The sequence below is a fragment of the Cervus canadensis genome, chromosome 31 (genome assembly GCF_019320065.1).
Source record: "Cervus canadensis isolate Bull #8, Minnesota chromosome 31, ASM1932006v1, whole genome shotgun sequence".
NCBI lineage: Eukaryota > Metazoa > Chordata > Mammalia > Artiodactyla > Cervidae > Cervus > Cervus canadensis.
The window spans coordinates 70,182-85,291 of record NC_057416.1 but is presented as its reverse complement, the minus strand read 5'-3'; the positions used below and the strand labels follow the sequence as shown (position 1 = coordinate 85,291).

General features: G+C 37.3%; 1 pseudogene; it reads left to right on the top strand.

Moving 5' to 3' along the window:
• The first annotated feature begins 1,109 nt into the window (after positions 1–1,109).
• On the top strand, positions 1,110–2,057 carry LOC122432613 (annotated as a pseudogene).
• The last annotated feature ends 13,053 nt before the right edge of the window (positions 2,058–15,110 follow it).

Sequence of the window (15,110 nt, the reverse complement as noted above, 5' to 3'; positions counted from 1 at the left end):
AGAAACAAACTACAAAATGTAGTAAATTTTTGAATTGGAAAATAATCCTAAGTCTCTTTGATTCTTATGCAAATAAAATTATTCCCATAGATCTGATTAATTTCCTTTTAACTTACATAGCATCAAGTACTTATTTTATAAAAGTAAGTAAGTAAGTCATGAAAGATCATTTTTATATTTTAAAGCTTTTGGGACTTACACAAAATTGAAAAACAGGGAAATATAAGTGTACTTTCATTTCTCTATTATGTATTTTTAACTGTCACATTTTTTTTAACCAAATCCAAGCTCACTTTGCTTACTGAAAGGCAAGCCAATTAACTGTGAGTTTAAGTGTTGAGGCAAGGAATATTGACTTTATTCAGAAAGCCAGCAGCCAAGAAGATAGCAGACTGATAGCTTAAAAGAATCATTTAATCAGGGTCCAGATGACAGTTTCTTTTATAGAACAGAGATGAGGGGAGGACAAAGAAATGAATTAAAAAGGCAATCATCTCTTGGAATGGCAAGACTTGGGCAAAGGATGTGTTAATTCCTTCCTTCCTGTAGCCATCCACAGGTGGACAGGGTCCCGAACAAATGCACTTTGGTTTAACATTCAGGCAGAGGGGCAGGGTTTTCTGAGGTAGATCAATATGTATGAACAATATTCTTTCAGTGAACAAAAGCACAGGAAACAAAGGTTAAAGAAAAGAAATATATCCAACATGGAGTAAGTTTTCCCTGTAATGTATACATGGGCATTAAAACCTTGATGGCACCAAAAACACTGAAATATTACTATTAGTTGTCTCAAGTGCTTTCTTTCAGATACCATTTAATTTTTAATCGGCGTCTTCCCATATTTTCTACATCACAAAGCAAAGAAGTACTGCATCTTTGTAAAGCAAAGTAAGACTTCAGAAGACTACTCTGAGGGTAATTGATCCTTTCCCTGGGGAAAGAATGGCATGCCATTGGAGAGCTGCAGCTACCTTGTGCCCACAAGACGGTGTGACTCATGGATAGAAGATGCTAATGGTCACCTTCCCCAGCACTGGAAGAGGCCGTAGAAGGTGTCATTTTTATTCTCCAACTCACAACAAACTCTGCCAAATCCATCAGACTAAATGGCTGTAGTGAATCTTACTTTTGTCCCTGAATTCATTCTCAAGGGAATTACAGACTGGCCAGAGCTCCAGGTCCCCTGCTTTGTGGTGCTTTTGGTCATCTATCTGGTCACAGTGCTGGGCAACCTGGGCTTGGTAACCTTGATCAGACTCCACACGCCTATGTACTATATCCTCAGTCACCTGGCCTTTGTTGACCTTCGCTGCTCCTCTGCTATCACACCAAAGATGATGGTGAACTTCGTTGTGGACACAATACTATTGCTTTCTATGCTTGTGCAACGCAACTGGGCTGTTTTCTCACCTTCATGATCACGGAGTGTTTTCTCGTAGCTTCCATGGCCTATGATCGCTATGTAGCCACCTGCAGTCCCCTGCATTATTCCACACTGATGTCAAAGAGAGTCTGCACTAGATTAGTGGCAGTTCCATATGTGAACAGCTTTCTGGTTGCCCTGTTCCACACCATCATCACCTTCCATCTAACTTACTGTGGCCCCAATGTTATTAACCATTTCTACTGTGATGACCTCCCTCTCTTGGCTCTGTCATGCTCAGACACACGCATGAAGGAAATTCTGATCTTTGCCTTCGCTGGTTTTGATATGATCTGTTCATCTTCCGTTGTCCTTACCTCCTACCTTCTTCATCATCAACGCCATTGTAAGGATCCACTGTACCCAGGGGCGATGCAAGGCCATTTCTACCCACGGCTCCCACATGGTGGTTGTTACTATTTTTGATGGCACGCTGATCTTTATGTACCTACAGCCCAAGTCAAACCACTCCCTGGACACAGACAAAATGGCACCTGTGTTTTATACAGTGGTGATCCCCATGTTGAACCCACTCATCTATAGTCTAAGAAACAAAGGGGTAAAAGATGCCTCCAAGAAAGTCTTGGGGGAAAGTTGTGAAGCTTTAAAGATATTAAAATTAAGAAAATAATAATAATAATACTTTATTACATACAAGAAGAAAAACAAGTCAGTCTTTCCCTTTTTGACATTGCTTGTAATTGTTTTTTACCAAGAAACTGAAAATGTGATTGTTACCTCAGCAGATCTTGATAATTACTACAAGGGCCCATGTCAGTTCTGGAAAGTCAGTTTGATTCTGAGTCCTGCTCAGGATATTGTAGCATTTAAAGATCATGAAATCATCTTCAAATACAAACACAAATACACTCCCAAACACATGTATGTGTATCCCAAACAAAGGTATCAGCATCTTTTTCTTAGAATTCATGACTCTAGAATCAAGACTGCCTGAGTTTGAATTGTATCTTCTTTTTTTATTAGCTGTGAAACTTGGGACAATTGACCTGGACTCTGAATGACTCTCTTTCCAACTTTACAAAATAATGGGAACCAACTGATTGATCCGGGTTTGAAGGTTAAGCAGGTTAATGTTTATGAAAGTCTTAGAACAGTATCCTGTTATAGTAAGTGCTATGCATGCTAAGCACTTGAGTCATGTTCGACTCTTTATGACTCCATGGACTATAGACTGTCAGGCTCCTATGTTCATGGGATTTATTGGACAAGAATACTGAAGTAGATTGCCATACCCTCCTCCAGGGGAACTTCCTGACCCAGAAATCAAACCTGCATCTCATATGTCTCCTGCGGGCAGAATTTTTTACCACTTGCACCACCTGGGAAGCCGATAAGTTCTATGTGTTTGTTATATAAATGCTTTTATGTGTAACTAAAAATCAATCAATTAAGTTATCAAAAGTTCATCAGTCTTAAATAAGAAAGACAAAGCCTAGATAGATTTATACTATTTGCCAGGATTTTTATCACCTAGTTCTACTTAATCCTATACATCAAATCTACTGGAGTGTAGTTTCACTTCTAGGTCTCAATAATTTATAAATTGTCCAAGGTCACAAAACTAATAATGGGAATATTCTAAGTTCAAATTCAAGTCTATTTGAATTTTGTTTTCTTAACACTTTGGATGTTAAGAGTATTATAGGTTGCTCCCTTAGTCTTTCAGCCATGTCCAATTCTTTGCAACACATTGGACTGTATGCTACCAGGCTTCTCAGTCAATTGGATTCTCCAGGGAAGAATTCTGGAGTGGGTTGCTATTTCCTACTCCAGAGGATCATTCCAAGCCAGGGCTTGGATTTGCCTCTCCTGTGTCTCCTGCACTGCAGGCAGATTCTTTACCACTAGAGTCACCAGGGAAGCCCTAATTATAGATCACTGTGTTATTGTTGTTTAGTTGCTAAGTTTTGTCAGACTCTTTGTGACCCCATGGACTGTAGCCTACCAGGCTCCTCTGTCCATAGAATTTCCCAGGCAAGAATATTGGAGTGGATTGCCACTTCTTTGTCCTGGGGTTCTTCCTGACCCAGGGATTGAACTCGGGTCCCCAGCATTGGCAGGCAGATCCTTTATCACTAAGCCAGCTGGGAAGCCTAATTATAGGTTATCTATACTTAAATGTGTCATTATTAGATTTTTAAATATAATTGGAAAACATGGTTTATAAGAAATTATATTTTAAAAATGAATAAATTCGTATATGTTCAAATAGAATCAATTTTAGGCTACAATGTCATTTATTCAATCACCCTTATAGGATTGTGACATGAAATTTAAAAATTAGTGATTCTGGGTTCTTTTATTATTTTGACAGTTCATAAAATTAATTAAATTACTGACAATATTATCATTTTACCATTTTGGAAGGTGATTTTGGTAGTTGTCGTCATTATGTAGAATACAGTTTGAGGTTTGTAATGTTGTTGTTTAGTTGCCAAGTCATGTCTGACTATTTTGTGACCCTGTGGACTCTAGCCCACCAGGCTCCTCTGTCCATATCATTTTCCAGGTAAGACTACTGGAGTGGGTTGCCATTTCCTTCTCCAGGGGGTTGTCCCAGTCAGAGATCAAACCTGTGTCTCCTGCATTGGCAGCTGAATTCTTTACCCCTGAGCCAATAGGGAAGCCTTGAGGTGTATTGTACAAGGGAATTATTTCCTCTTCTGCACTTAATTTGTAAGGAACCCATGTTTGTTGCCATGAGGTGTATTTGGAACCTTGTGAGTTGAATGAATTCTCAGATTTTTAAATCAGGTTTGACAGAGAACATGGTGTTTCTATTCACTGCACTATGCCTTGTGAGTACATATTTATATGATGGATATTCACACATATTCTCACATTTCACATACAAAACACATAGAAACAATATAGGAAATTTCTCTTTCACAGGCAAAGAAGTTCAAACTTAAAGAATCTTAATGCCTCACTTGAGGAACTCTGCTCTTCTGGAGTTTCACTTTATCTTTTTGCTTCCAATGATTATTTACAATAGCAATGTTGAAACACTAACTGGAGTTTTCATGTCCACACAATTTTAATCCCTTACTATTAGCAGTCATTTCTTAAAGTAATCCTGATCTTTCTCAGAGAAATTCAAGAAGAAATTCACATATAATCAATAGTTATGTTACTCATCTTCTTCCTAAACAGACACATACAATTCTGTGTGGCCTTTAAAACTGTACTGTGAAACATCATTCCCTCAGCTAAAAATCAAAATCCACATTCTTATGCACTCTTAGGAGCAGCACTTCCCCAGGTCTATCCCAGGCCTGCACTCATCCAGCTGGAGTCAACCTGCCAAAGTCACCAGCTGTGAGCAGTAGACACAAGAGATGCACCCACACAAAGATACTCCTGCGAGACAAGGAGAGGTAGATGTTTTGCCTAATTCATAGAAATAGAAATCAAAAGTCAAACATAATGAGGAGACAAAGGAATAAGTTCCAAACAAAAGAGCAAAATAAAACCCCAGAACAAACCCTAGTGAAATAGTCTTTAGATAAATGTTTACCCTGATAAACAGTTCAAAGAAATGATCAAAGGAGGCTCACCAAACTCAGAAAATGAATGGAGAGATTCAGTGAGAAACATCGACAGAGACAGAAAATATAAGAAAGAACCAACAAAACTGAATACAATAACTGAAATTTTAAAAGATATATTATATATATCTATATCTATACACACACATGACAGGGAATCAATGTTAGAGAAAAATGATTTGGAAGATAGAATTGTGAAAATCATCCAATAAGAACGGCAACAAGAAGAAAAAAATTATAAAAATGAGGAGAGTTTAAGGGACCTCTGTGTCAATATCAAGTAAAATAAGATTAACATTAAAGGGGTCCCTGAAAGATAAGAGAGAGAGACAGAGGCAGAAAATGTATTTGAAGAAATAATGTATACAGGTATTTTTTTTTCATAGCTCCAGATATATTTCTAATGAGCAATCATGTTTAAAAACAACTGGACTATATGATGATCTCTTACTTTTACCTCGTTCATTTCACTTTTTCTATTTCATAATCAGTGCTCCCATTTCATTTAGTTTATGTTTTCCAATTTCTCCATCTCTCTTTTTTTATTTTTGATGTTCTTTCTTAAACCTTTATCAAATGTAATAGAAAAGCTTTTGCATACACTTATATAAATAATATATATAATATATGCATTTTAGAAAAATTATGAATTTTTGCCTAACTAAAACATTTATGACATTTGATTCTACTTGTTTGACTTACTCTGAATAGAATGTTAAATTTCTAATTAAAAAATAGACATGCAACAAAGGTTTACTGTGTAGCAGGGAACTATACTCAATATCTTTTAGTAACTTGTAATGGAAATAATTTCAAAAATAATATATTTGTATATATATTTTTAAAAGACATAAAATTACCCTAACCTGGGGAAGAAAACAGACCCTTTGGTACAGAAAGCAAGCTCCTCTCAATTCTTTTCAGTTTCCTGAGTGACAATTGAATTATTTTAAAAAGGACAGCACACTTTCTTTACAACTTATTTTTACATGATATATTTAAACAAAGGCCATCACTCAGTTATATAATTTATTTACTAGCAACAAAGAAAAAGAAGAAAAATACCTGACATTTATTGAGTGTTGCTATTGCTTAGCCTAATTTTGAATTTTATCAGCTCATTTAATCTTCTTACCAATACTAAGAAATAAGTCATATGCATTTAAGTTTAGTAATGTGAAAATCAGGATTTACAAAATAAAGAAAGTGAGCTTTAACCCATTTTACCTTTTAGAAAATGATAAGTAGAAAACATATGAGGTTAAATTTTCTTAATAGTATAATTTGTTAATTTTACAAGATAAATTGTTGTAGAAGTACTAGATTTTCAAGAATACACTTGGAATGTAAATATTCTGATGAGTTTAACTTTTTGTTGCTTATGTATAAGTACCTCATATTCCCTCAGTTATATTTCTCATTTACATATTAGTGCAGAGAAGCCCACATTTTAATACAGTTTGATTGTTTCATAGTAACATTACAGTGCTATCTATGAAGAAAAACCATTAATGATTATATATTTATAATATATATATTTATATATATTCCCCTCAGACCTTCTTTTTGTCACTTAATTTGGTTTTTAGATAATTAAATTAAGCATAGATGTTGATATTTTATTATATAGGTAATAACTCAGACTGAGAACCATTAGAGTTCATTTCTCCTGAATATGTCAAATTACATGAAAAACTTGTGCCTCAGAGCTGTTAAAATCCTTTCCTTATATTCTAAGCCAAAGCAATTATGTAATAGCAAAGGGACCAAGTGACACCAAAGTGTAGAAGTGAAATATGGTTAGACATTTTAGAAACTGCTAAGAATCTAGCTTTTGGGAGATGATGGAATATTCTCAGAAACTTCTGAAATGAACATCACTGGAAGGCAAAGAAATGATAAAGGAAAAGAGCTTTTGCTCCAAGTGCAGTGACTTTTCCCTTTATTTTCTTTTCCAGAGTATATGAGCCCCATGAAAGGTTCATTAATTGTGCCAGATTCAGGCTCATCTATCTTTCAAATTATTTTTCTAATTAAAGAGGTAATTTAAATTTAGCTTTTAAATGAATTTGGATCAATGTTCAAAACCAGTTCAGTTCAGTCGCTCAGTCTTGTCCAACTCTTTCCAACCCCATGGACTGCAGCATGCCAAGCTTCCCTGTCCATCACCAACTCCTGGAGCTTACTCAAACTCGTGGCCATCAAGTCAGTGATGCCATTCAACCATTTCATCCTCTCTCATTCGCTTCTTCTCCTGCCCTCTAACTTTCCTGGCGTCAGGGTCTTTTCCAATAAGTCGTCTCTTTGCATTAGGTGGACAAAGTATTGGAGCTTCAGCTTCAGCATCAGTTTCCTTCCAATGAATATTCAGGACTGATATTTCCTTTCAGATTGACTGGTTTGATTGCCCTGCAGTCCAAGGGACTCTTGAGAGTCTTCTCTGATGCCATAGGTAAAAATGTTTAAATAGTCACTAAAACTCTATTTTAACAAAATTAAACTCATTTTTTCCTAGTTATTAGCTACATGCTTATTAAAAAGCTACATAAACTGTTTTGGACTTTTTTTTTTAATACCCGTCTCAGCAGAGTGTTATAAAAATTAGTTGATACCATCCATTGAATGAGTTTCATTCAGCACCAGAAATACAGAAGATACAACTTATTTTATTTCTAGTTTTACTTTGAAAAGTTTGGAACCAAATAATTTATATTTTATTAATGCAATCCTTACTAAGGCAACAAAAATAGCTTAAATTTTATTTCAAGAAAATATATGCTTATTTTAATAGCAGGAATGGAAGAACCAAAAAAATTCAGTTTCAAATATGCTCACACACACAAGAAAAAGTAAATTTAAAATGGCCATCCAAAAATAAATTTAAAATGGCCAATTAGGTAAGTGAGAGAGTGAGTGATAGTCACTCAGTCGTGTCCAACTCTTTGAGACCCAATGGGCTGTAGCCTGCCAGACTGCTCTGTCCATGGAATTCTCCAGGCAAGCATACTTGAGTGGGTTGTCATTGTACTTTTGCTTTGCATTTCGCGAACAATTGGTGATCTTGAACATCTTTTCATGTGTGTGTGTGTGTGTGTGTGTGTGTGTTCTGTTTTTTGTTTTTTGTTTTTTTTAACTAGCTCTATGTCTTCTTTGGAAAAATGTCTCAGTTCAATTCAGTTCAGTCGCTCAGTCATGTCTGACTCTTTGCGACTCCATGAATCTCAGCACGCCAGGCCTCCCTGTCCATCACCAACTCTTGGAGTTTACTCAAACTCATGTCCAATCGGTGATGCAGTCCAGCCATCTCACCCCCTGTCATCCCCTTCTCCTCCTGCCCCCAATCCATCCCAGCATCAGGATCTTTTCCAGTGAGTCAACTCTTCCCATGAGGTGGCCAAAGTATTGGAGTTTCAGCTTCAGTATCAGTCCTTCCAATGAACATCCAGGACTGATCGCCTTTAGGATGGACTGGTTTGATTTCCTTGTGGTCCAACAGACTCTCAAGAGTCTTCTCCAAAACCACAGTTCAAAAGCATCAATTTTTCGGCCCTCAGCTTTCTTCACAGTCCAACTCTCACATCCAAACATGACCACTAGAAAAACCATAGCCTTGACCAGATGGACCTTTGTTGGTAAAGTAATGTCTCTGCTTTTTAATATGCTATCTAGGTTGGTCATAAATTTCCTTCCACGGAGTAAGTGTCTTTTAATTTCATGACTGCAATAACCATCTGCAGTGATTTTGAAGCTCAAAAAAATAAAGTCTGACACTGTTCTCACTGTTTCCCCATCTATTTCCCATGAAGTGATGGAACCAGAGGTCATGATCTTAGTTTTCTGAATTCTGAGCTTTAAGTCAACTTTTTCACTCTCCTCTTTCACTTTCATCAAGAGGCTTTTTAGTTCCTCTTCATTTTCTGCCATAAGGGTGGTGTCATCTGAATATCTGAGGTTATTGATATTTCCCCCAGCAATCTTGATTGCAGCTTGTGCTTCTTCCAGCCCAGCGTTTTTTATAATGTACTCTGCATAGAAGCTAAATAAGCAGGGTGACAATATACAGCCTTGATGTACTCCTTTTCCTATTTGGAACCAGTCTGTGGTTCCATGTCCAGTTCTAACTGTTTCTTCCTGACCTGCATATAGGTTCCTCAAGAGGCAGGTCAGATGGTCTGGTATGCCCATCTCTTTCAGAATTTTCCACAGTTTATTGTGATCCACACTGTCAAAGGCTTCGGCATAGTCAATAAAGCAGAAATAGATGATTTTCTGGAAGTTTCTTCCTTTTTTGATGATACAGCAGATGTTGGCAGTTTGATCTCTGGTTCCTCTGCCTTTTCTAAAACCAGCTTGAACATCTGGAAGTTCACGGTTCACATATTGCTGAAGTCTGGCTTGGAGAATTTTGAGCATTACTTTACTAGCATGTGAGATGCATGCAATTGTGTGGTAGTTTGAGTATTCTTTGGCATTGCCTTTCTTTGGGATTGGAATGAAAACTGACCTTTTCCAGTCCTGTGGCCACTGCTGAGTTTTCCAAATTTGCTGACCTATTGAGTATAGCACTTTCACAGCATCCTCTTTCAGGATTTGAAATAGCTCAACTGGAATTCCATCATTTCCACTAGCTTTGTTCTTATTGATGCTCTCTAAGGCCTATTTGACTTCACATTCAGGGATGTCTGGCTCTAGATGAGTGATCATACCACCGTGATGATCTGGGTGGTGAAGATCTTTTTTTGTACAGTTCTTCTGTGTATTCTTGCCACCTCTTCTTAATATCTTCTGCTTCTGTTATGTCCATACCATTTCTGTCCTTTATTGAGCCCATCTTTACATGAAATGTTCCCTTGGTATCTCTAATTTTCTTGAAAAGATCTTTCCCATTCTGTTGTTTTCCTCTATTTCTTTGCATTGTCTGCTGAGGAAGGCTTTCTTATCTCTCCTGGCTATGCTTTGGAACTCTGCATTCAAATGGGAATATCTTTCTTTTTTTTCCTTTGCTTTTCACTTCTCTTCTTTTCACAGCTATTTGTAAGGCCTCCTCAGACAGCCGTTTTGCCTTTTTTATTTCTTTTCCATGGGAATGGTCTTGATCCCTGTCTCCTGTACAATGTCATGAACCTCCATCCATAGTTCATCAGTCACTCTGTCTGTCAGATCTAGTCCCTTAAATCTATGTCTCACTTCCACTGTAAAGTCATAAGGAATTTGATTTAGGTCATACCTGAATGGTCTAGTGGTTTTCCCTACTTTCTTCAGTTTAAGTCTGCATTTGGCAATAAGGAGTTCATGATCTGAGCCACAGTCAGTTCCCAGTCTTGTTTTTGCTGACTGTATAGAGCTTCTCCACCTTTGGCTGCACAGAATATAATCAATCTGATTTCAGTGTTGACCATCTAGTGATGTACATATGTAGAGTCTTCTCTTGTGTTGTTGGAAGAGGGTGTTTGCTATGACCAGTGCGTTCTCTTGGCTAAACTTTATTAGCCTTTGCCCTGCTTCTTTCTGTACTTCAAGGCCAAATTTGCCTGTTACTCCAGGTGTTTCTTGACTTCCTACTTTTACATTCCAGTCCCTTATAATGAAAAGGACATATTTTTGGGGTGTTAGTTCTAAAAGGTCTTGTAGGTCTTCATAGAACCATTCAACTTCAGCTTCTTCAGTGTTACTGGTTGGGCATAAGCTTGGATTACCGTGATATTGAATGGTTTGCCTTGGAAATGAACAGAGATCATTCTGTCATTTTTGACATTGCATCCAAGTACTGCATTTTGGACTCTCTTGTTGACTATGATGGCTACTCCATTTCTTCTAAGGGATTCCTGCCCTCAGTAGTAGATATAATGGTCATCTGAGTTAAATTCACCCATTCCAGTCCATTTTAGTTAAGTTAGCCAACCTTTTGGACTCTATCATATGTCAATAGGAAATAGTAAGCTATGATTTGCATGTTAGAAAGTACATTCTAGTTACAATCAACAGAGAAAGGATAGATAAGATAAATGTTTGGACAATAATACAGAAAGTTGTGATAGAGGCCTAACTTACAAGTAGACTGGTTTGAAAAAAATAGGTTAAATAATTAGTGTGTTCAATATCTAATTCTTATCAGTGGTATTTAGAAAGATATATGAAATACATTTTCTTGGCTTTATGCCTGAATAACTGGCTGGAAGATGACACTGCTCACTGACTTAGAAAATGCATGCTTCAAAATAGATGAAACATATAGGATGGTTTTTGAATTGCTGAATTCTCTTTGAGCATGCTATATGTAGGTACTTTGGGAATACCTAAATGAAGTTGTCTGGGAATCTCTTGAATATATACCTGGAGATCAGAGGAGAAATTTGGCCTAGAAATTTAGAATTCTGCAACACAAAAGTGACAACCATCCCCAGAACAGTTGATGAGAACTCCACAAGAGTGTGCAAGAAATGACACAAGATGCCTTAGGAATGAAATGTGAAATAATGTTTTAATTAAAACATAAACACAGGGAGTGGAGCCACCAAGAAGAGTAAAAGGGGACAGAAAGATGGGATTCTGATGACTTGCAAACCAAACCAAAACAAAATAAAACAATGGTTTTTATGAAAACTAATGTCAGTGATATCTGGGGCTACAGAGACAACATAAAAGAAGTCTCCATTGCCAATGGGAAGAAGGAGATTGTTGGTGAACTTGGAATGATTAATTGTATTACAATTATGATGAGAACAATTTCAGAATACAAGTTGATATATAAATGCTAAAGATGAAGCAAATGACTTTCCAGGATGTTTAGTACTGAAACAATGAAGAGGAGAGGGGTTGATGGATAAAAGAAAAGGAAAAGAAGTCACAGGTTATCGGTAATGATTTCAGCATGTATCTTGTTTTTAAGCTGATGGGGAAGATAAAATAGATTAGTAGAGGATGAACATGTGGGATGAACAAAACAGCTTGGGAACCAAAATATAAGTTTATATATTAGAAAGAGAAATTTGTATGTTGTGAATGGTCATTGTAGCAATTGATCACAGAGTCTAAGCCGTTTAGGGTGAGCTTGAATAAAGGAGGTGACAGCAGGTAAAGGATACTTAGGGTTAAAGTGATTGAGTGGATACATAAAAGGTTGTAGTGTCATAACTGATGTGAAAGGAAAGTTTAGAAAGTTTTGGTTATATGTTTTTGATTTTGGATAGCTACTATTTTATCAATTGTCACATAAAACAAGCTTCAAAATGGAATCATGGGAGTAGGATGCTCAAGTGGAATAGCAGTGGGTTCACTGATTCCAAAAGCAAGGATCTAAGAAGCCAAGGTACAAAATAAATGGTGTTCATGATGTTGATGGCAATTATTACTAAATGTGGATGTTTTATCCTAGGAAGACTGTTATGATTTTTATAACACCATTTTCTCTAGTAGAATAAAATCATAAATGACAAATAACCTTAAACATAAATTGTACAGAAGTCATCATATTTGTTTGCATTTTATTTCTAACCAATCTGTAATGATTTAACTCTGTGGTTTTTATTAGCTCTTGGTAGAAATTCAAGAAAGTTTAAAAGAGATCTATCAGCATGCACAAGGCTACAGGTGTCTAAAATACATTCCTCAATTATTTTAGGGAAATGTTTTCAACATTTTCCTTCTGTCAAAATCATAAAATCTGTCTTCAGGATTTCTTGTTAGAGTTAATTTCACTTCAATCTTTTTTGTTTGTTTGTTTGAAATTCATTCGATGATCACTATTGCTTCAATTATCTAACTGCTTTTTTAAAGAAAACCCTCAAGTTTTAGAGGCCTGAAGCAACAATGATTTATTATCTCTCATGATCCTGTGGGCTAAGGACAATCTCTCTCCACACTGTGGTGTCAGCTGGGCAGTAGGCTGACTGTATGGTCCATGAAGACCTCAGTTACATGGCTGATATTATACTTGATGAGGCTGACAGCTGGATGTGATCCATGTGATGAGTGTCTGGCTTGGGCTTCCAATGAAAACAGGGTGGTTGAGTTCAAACATTTAAAATTTCCCTGGAAAAAAAAATTCTAGCCTTAGAAACAGTACACTTTTAAGAATTCTATTGAAAAAAGCAGGTCACAGGGCTTATAGCTCTGAGCTACATGTTGGATATTTATGAAGACTACCAGATTTGATTTAGTCTCAGAAAGAGTAGGTTCTGCAAGTAATTCAAAGATGTTGGAAATATCTGTGTTGGGAAGAATGATGTTTGAGTCTCTAGAAAGCTGAAATCAGCATCACTGCACAGACTTTGCAGAAAAGCCAGATATTCTGATGAAGAAATAAAATGGTTTTCTGTGTCCTAGTGCACCCTAGTAGAAACTAAGTGCAAGATGATGAGATAGCAAGTAAACATTTAGTCTCTGCTGCCTATTCTGTGCTGGGTATTACATGATCCACCAACTCAAACTTTGGTCCAGCACAATAGCAATCCATGAAATGGAAGTCATTTGCTTATAATCTGGTTAAATTAGGTTGAGATGTTAGTAACAAATTATATGAACAAGGGATGCAGATTTTATATTACCTGTCTCTGCCACACAGACCCCCACACAGTCTGCCATAAGTTAATAAGCTAGGGTTCCAAATTAAGAGATTCCAAAAAATATTTGGAGCTTAACAGGGTCCAAAAAAGGAGGCTCCAAATAAGATTGTAGTGGCAACAGTGGTAGCAAATCTACCTGCCAAGGCAGGAGATGCAGGTTCAGTCCCTAGGTTGGGAAGATTTATTGGAGTAGAAAATGACAACCCATTCCAGTATTCTTGCCTGGAAAATTCCATAGGCAGAGGAGCCTGGCAGGCTACAGTCCAAGGAATCACAGAGTCTGACATGACTGAGCACGCACACACAAATAAGACTTGAGCCAAGTGCGAAGAAGGGCTTTTACACCTTGTAGGAAATAGAGGTGATACCATGTAGGAAATAGAGGTGATCCTGAATGATAGTGGTGAAAGCATTTTGTCTCAGTGGGTAGAACATGGTCTTCTATTTCAAATGGGGAGAATGTGGCCTGAAATGATGGCCATGCTCTGACCCGTAGACAGTGATAAACAGCTCTGGACACTCATTTATGGGACTGAGGATATCAAGCATCCAAGAACATGGCATTTGAGGAAGAAGACTTTAGATGAAATTGTGAAAGAGGCACAAAGCATGTTGATTTAATTTTGTTCTTTTTAAACTAAGGAGTAGCTTGGGCTTCCCAGGTGGCTCAGTGGTAAAGAATCTGTTTGCTAAGCAGGAGACAAGAGTTTGATCCTTGGGTCAGGAAGACCCCCTGGAGAAGGAAATGGCAATCCACTGCAGTATTTGTGCCTGGGAAATTCCATGGACAGAGGAGACTGACAGGCTACAGTCTGTGGGGCCACAAAGAATCGAACAGTTTAGTGACTAAACACCAAGGAGTAACTACAGCAGAAGAGGTTTGCATTTATGAGAAGGTCTGGAAAACCCATCACATGCATGCTCATCCCCTTTCCTTCTCCCTCACAGCCCCAGGGACCCATGGACAGCGTAGTCACAGTGTCAGGCATGAAGACCATGTGTTACCAAAAACATGACTCCTTCCTACTGCTACCAATGCTAAGTGCCCAATCTATGAGAAGCAGAGACCTATGCATAGTCCTGAGTGTGGCACCCCTCTTTTGAGATAAAAATCAGAAGCACATGATAAAACAGTTATATCAGTTCCCTTCAATGTTGGATGGGACAGCAGTTTGTCCTCACTGAAATCAATAGATTGCAAAGGAACTTTTCTTCCTAAGACCCATTGTCCTAGGATGTGTCATCTTTCTATAGTTTAAAGGGCATTTTGTTCTTGAAATAATAAGCCATACAATATTCCCTCAGAAGAAATACACTCACTCTACAGCAATGAAAGTTTGACATGGCCATGGCATATAATGAATGGTCTTAACAGGTTATCTCTTGTCAAGATTCAGTTGGCTTGACTGGATTCATGAATGGCAACCTGACAACACAACCAAGTCACCAGCTCAGAAAACGAATTGGCTGCTTTGGTGCTTTGGTGTCTTCCACGATACACTGTAGGTAAAGAACTGATGAGAACATAACTTTTAGTGTCCCTAACAGCAT